The sequence below is a fragment of the Pteropus alecto genome, unplaced genomic scaffold (genome assembly GCF_000325575.1).
Source record: "Pteropus alecto unplaced genomic scaffold, ASM32557v1 scaffold423, whole genome shotgun sequence".
Classification (NCBI taxonomy): Eukaryota; Metazoa; Chordata; class Mammalia; order Chiroptera; family Pteropodidae; genus Pteropus; species Pteropus alecto.
Genome location: NW_006433947.1, coordinates 1,665 through 7,579, shown reverse-complemented (window position 1 = coordinate 7,579; position 5,915 = coordinate 1,665).

Below are 5,915 nucleotides of genomic sequence, written 5' to 3'. Positions count from 1 at the left end.
TCCAAACCCAGGGGAGTATTGAGCTGATTGAACTCAGAATGTCAAATAGTGAAGCACTTCTTGCAGAAATATTGCAAAAATCAGACCAGCGAGAAAGCAAGCAGCACTAGGAGAGTTGGAGAACTCCAGTTTGTTACGCTAGGTGGTCCTAGAGGAGCTAGTGCTCTGAAGATCTGGGCGGGGAGCACAGTTGCAACTTTGCTTAAATAGGGCTTATTTGGCATGGGCCGATTGGTTAATTTGTCCTCAGATGGTTACAAAGCACAGAGTTGCTATGAGTTGCAGGCAGTTACAAAGAGTTACAAAGCATGCAAGTTGCTAGGGGGTACAGGCAGTTACATTTGTTGCTTAGACAGAACAAGCAAAAGGGAAGATGAGTCTTTAGTTAATTTCGAGTATGGCCTATGCAGCCAAAAGCAGAACAAAGAGCTGATTAGCCCTTTGTGTGTAAATTTCTCTACATTCTCCCCCACTCCTTCTACCCCGCTTTTGATGCCCTTCTAAATTCTTATAGGGCATGAACCTCTTGATCTTCCTGGCCTAGGGGCTGGTACATGGAGGGTCATGAAGGGTCATGTTACTTGTTTCCCAATACCAGATGGGGATGGGGACAGCAAGTGGAAGAAGCCAGGATTCCCAACTCCATATTCTGGACCAGGACCCCCATGACTCATTTAGTTGTTGGCGGATTTTTGAGGCTCTATCTATAAGCCTCTTGGCTGTATCTCTAACTATACCAATTTGATTAACATAAAAAAAGCATTCTTCTTCTAAAAATAAGCATGCCCCTCCTTTTTCAGCCTTTAGAAGATCAAGTGCCCCTATGGTTTTGTAAACCTACTCCTGCTAAGGAATATAATTGGCTTTGTAAAGCGACAATGCTTTCGGATATGTCTTCTAAGCTGTCAAATAGTTCCTTAGATAAGCTCTGGTAATAAGACAGGGAGAAGGCTAGGCCAGCTGTGCCAGTGTCTACCCTTGCGGTGATTCCAAGGCCTCTAAGAAGGGGAATGAATTGTATCGTTCATTTGGTTCTTGTGTGTGTTAGAGGGATAGTTATAGACTGGATGTTGGGAGCGATGTTTATTTCAGGGGCTAAGTAAACCAGGGTATATATCCCTGTCCAGTTAGCTGTGAGACAGAGATAGGAATTGGTTCTACAAAGAAAGACTGTACCTGGGGTTCTAAGGCAAAAACTCATATCAATAGTGAAAAGGTGATCATTCGGCCTTTTGCTGTTTTCAGATTCCCAGGTTGAAAATGTTCCTGCTAGAACTGCCATTGTGAGGGTTTGGAGGAGTCCATAGCAATTATCCTGAGATGCTCCAGAAGTTTTATTTTCCCAATGTAAAAAAAATTTTTCTTAGTATCTATAAAGATCCATTCAGTGAGGTATTCATACGATGGCAAGAGCAAGCATTCTTCTTGGGAGGGTTTGGAGCAGGATTCCCAAGGAAAGACGCAGTCATTTGGCCTCCCCTGACAGTAACCTGAACTTTTGTTTGGTAACCCTGTAGTCTTCATGTTGGGTTTCCATGAGAATCATACAAGTTTCTTAAATGGAGCAGCCTGTGCTACTTGGAAGTTAGACCAGTCTTTTGAGGGTTTTATTTCTATAGTATAATTGCAATGAGAATCTTTAAGGGAGCCTAAATTTTGGCTCTGGCTCAGGTCTTGACTTCTCTTGATACAAAGGGGTGCCTGAAACTTAAGATTTGTATGAGTTGATATTGGTCCCCAAATTGGAGGTTCAGAAGAGTTAAGTTGGTTCTGTAGGACATTAAGAGGTTAGTTGCCTGTCCTGTCACTGTAACTTTAGTCATGTCAGTGATTTGGAAATCAAATAAATTTTCTATATTTATTAGTTCAAATGGGCAGCCTCCCCAATACTTGGGATGAAGGGTCATGTTACTTGTTTCCCAATACCAGATGGGGATGGGGACAGCTGAGTAGTGGGCAGAAGATGGAGATAGGCAGAACAAACAATCTTTAGACAAGTCACTGTTGGAAGAGTTTGAGACAATATGCTAAATTAAGAGTTCTATATAAGTACTCAATATCCATAATTCCCATGTAGGGTGAACTAAGAGACATTAGTGCTTGGATTACCTGAGTATGAAAGCCTACTAGAATTATCAAAGGAAGGATTTTCCTCATGATTATAAGAGTTGAGAGGTTTAGCTTGAACATGTAAGAATCAAGAGGATCCCAATGTAGGCTAAATAGGTCAGGGCTAAAGTGACTTTTTGACTCAGAGTCCAACTGGAGGGTGCTACCGAGGCCAAACCTAAAGCAAGCAGCAGGACAAGTATACTAAAGAGGATTAGGGCTACAGGATGATAACAATACACCTGGACAGTCTGGACGGTTGATTCTCAAGCTTCTGTCGTGAGTAGACTGGTCAGCTTCTGGGGTGGCCAGAGCAGGACCGAAGATCTCAGGTGAATTTCTGCTGCCTTTGGAATGTGACTCAGAGCGTCTAATCAGGAAGAGGGTCTGCAGCCCAGGTCTCCTGGTTTTCTGGAGGTGTTGCTCTTTTTACCCGGGTGCAGTGGATCCACAGGGTGATACCTGCAACCTTAACGGCAGTGGGAGCTGCTAATATAACAGTGTGAGGGCCTGTCCAGAACAGCTGGAGTGGCTCCAATCTTTAACCCATACTTTGTCTCTTGGCTGATAGAGGTGGACCCCATTCCCTAAGGGGATAGAGGGTCTTTCTAAGGTTTCCTGGGCGATGTGGCAGAAGATCTTTCCAAGGGCCTGAAGGTGTCAGGGCATTTTTAGGTCAGCTATCAATCAAGGACTTACTTTTAACTTCCCTATCACTGGGGGAGGTCTTTTGTAAAAGATTTCAAAAGGGGAGTAGCCTGAAGGCCTTGGGGACACCGTGCTCGGGGTAGAGCCAAAGGCAGCAAGTCAATCCAAAGTAATTGGGTTTCCTGACTAAGCTTAGCTAGAGTGGTCTTGAGGGTCCGGTTCATGTGCTCAACTTTCCCTTTCCCTGAACTTTGTGGCCTGTAGGCCGAATGGAGCTTCCATTTGATTCCTAGAGCTTTGGACGGAGTCTAGACTATCTCAGACACAAAGGCACGTCCATTGTCAGATCCTATAGAGACGGGCAGCCTGTATTTTAGAACAATTTCCCTCCACAAGGCTCTAGCTGCTTCTCGTGCCCATTCAGTGCGTGTAGGAAAAGCTTCAGCCAATCCGGAGTAGGTGCAAAGTAACACAAGCAAGCATCGTTGGCCCCGGCAGGGCTTGACCTCAGTAAAGTCCACTTCTAGGTCTTCAAAGGTCATAGTCCCAATTGTTTGCACCCCTGGATTGGATTTTGCCCTTTAGCCGGCGTTGTTTTGTGTGCAAGTTACACATCCGGCACTGATCTGGGCACACAGGGTTGGGAGCTTAGGTATGAAATAGGAGTGACCTAGTAGGCTTTCTAAAGTAGTCTTCCCTTGGTGAGTCAACTCATCGTGTTACCATACCAGCTGAGCGGCCACCACAGTAGAGTCCCTGATCTGGAACCATACCTCCTTTCCCTCCTTTCTCTTGGTTTCTCCTTCACTTAAGGCCCATTGTTCTTTTTTCCTTAGTGTATGTCAGGGACAGAGGCAATTCTGGAGCTAGGAGAACCTTAGAGACTGGCTCAGGACCCGTTGTGGCACTTGGTTGGTTGGCAGCCTCCCTAGCTGCTTGGTCTTCCAGTTGGTTTCCTTTACCGACAGGGTAGGTTCCTCTCTGTTGGCCCTTGCAGTGATTGACTGCCACCTGAGAAGGCTTCCAGACTGCCTCTAACAGTTGGAGGATTTCTTCTTTGTTCTTGATTTCTTTTCCTCCTGCTGGAAATGGCTCCATGTACATGCAATGTAGTGAAGGCATACCTTGAGTCAGTATGTTGGCCTGTTTCCCTTCAGCCTGCCACAGTGCCTAGATGAGTGCCCATAGTTCGGCCCGCTGTGCCGACCAGCCCTGTGGCAGTCGAGTCCACGTCAGTTGTGTCTTTCTCCTGCTGTGTGGGTCCTTCCACTCAAAGGCAAACAAAGGCTGGCTGGCCGGTGATAACCAGAGGTAGAAGAAGGCATCTTTGAGATCAAGGCAGGTAACCCAGCTTGCTTGGGCAGGCAAGAGACTAGGGAGGGTGTACAGATTCAGGAACACTACATTGTTGACAGCGCGGAGATCCTGGATGGGGTGGTAGTCATTCCCTCCAGGCTTCTTGATCGGAAAGAGCGGAGTGTTCCAAGGTGACTGACACTCAACAAGAATTCCAGTATCACACAAACGCTGAATGTGGTCCAGAATCCCCAAGCATGCTTCCCGTGGCACTGAATATTGCCTTTGTGTGACAGGAGTAGTTCCTGGTCTCAAGTTCACTATGGATAGGTGTGTGATTTTTTAGCTGGGATTCCTTTTGCGCCCAGACAGCAGGGAACTCTTCTAGCAGGCTGGCTGGATTTGTTTGTTTTCTTTCCAGGGCATAGAGATGCCATTCATCTTCCCTGGGCACAGTCACAGCCATCATTAGAACAGGTTGACTCCCCAGGGAGAGACTGGTGGGCTTCATTAATAAATCTCTACCCATAAGGGGGGGCACTCTGGTAGGTATGGGAACTCAGGAGTCACTAGGTGGCCCCCTAACTGACATGAGCGGGCTTTGTAGAATGAGCGAGAAGCGCGGTCCCCCATTGCTCCAAAGAGAGTTGTTGTCCGGTCTGTGAGGGGAGCCACGGGCATGGAATGTCTTTGTTAACCTCAAAAGGAACTCACGTCTCTTGGAAGAGCATCTTGTGGGCCGCAGACTGCTGGGCTGGCTATGTGGCCAAGTGAAGACACCACAGACTTAGGCTTGGTGGCCACTCAGGCTGTTGGGGTGGCGAATGCCCCGATGGCGGAGGGCTGTCCGGTAACTGGGGGTAGAGCAGCTGTGCAGGGACTGGCAGAGCTGCTGGGATGTATTGTGGTGGGAAGAAAGTTTCTTCCTCAGGGTCCTCTTGGTGAATGACTTTTGCTGGCTCTTCCTTATTCTTTACTTGAGCTGGTTGGGCCACAAGTACCTTACTCTGTCCCTGCCTATTTGCGCAGAAATGGGCCCAAGAGGGTGCCATGACCTGCATGACTAGAAGGTTAACCTGAGGAGGGTCAATGGAAGATTGAGAAAAACACAGACGGTATATACAAAAGCTGGGGCCAGGTGGGACACCGCACTTGGATGGAGATACGGTGACACCGAAGCAAGCTCGGCGTGTTTATTATATACTTTTGAAGGTTGAAGAGGGAGTAGGAGTCTTCTCAGGACTTGAAACTTGCTGGCAACAATAATTTCCCAAGGCTTGTCTGTACCCGGTTATCTATGCTAAACTAGAAGCAGCTGTCTGTTCACTGTTTTGCTTTTCTGTCCTTGACAGATAATATTAGTCAAGCATGGCTTTGCCAATGCTTCAGCCACAGGATCTGCAACACAGTCCAGCATGGCTTTGCTAATGCTTCGACCACAGGTCCGGCTCAGATCTGGATCTCTACAAGGGAGTACTACAGTAGCGACTTGCAACCATGAGTCTATGTATGGAAACTGCTCTGGATGTCCACTACCCACTACACAGCTCTTACAGTGGAGAGGTCCAGGGTCCCTTCCGAAGGCTATCCTACCCCATAGGCGGGCCACTCAAGTTCACAAAGAGTACAAAGTTTCCCTGGGGTCAACTTGACGCCAAAATCCCCTGGGAAACCCTCCTTAAAAATTTTCAACATACAACTTAAGACAGTTGGCTTAGAGGAAGCTCCTCCCATATTTCCTTAGGGAGCTTCCTAATGGAAGGGAAAATAGACCTTAAAATTTCAAGAAAATAATTTGATAGAGGGCCCCTATGTCAAAAGGGCTGTTTAGAGATAGACAAATCTTAAGTCAAATCAGCAGT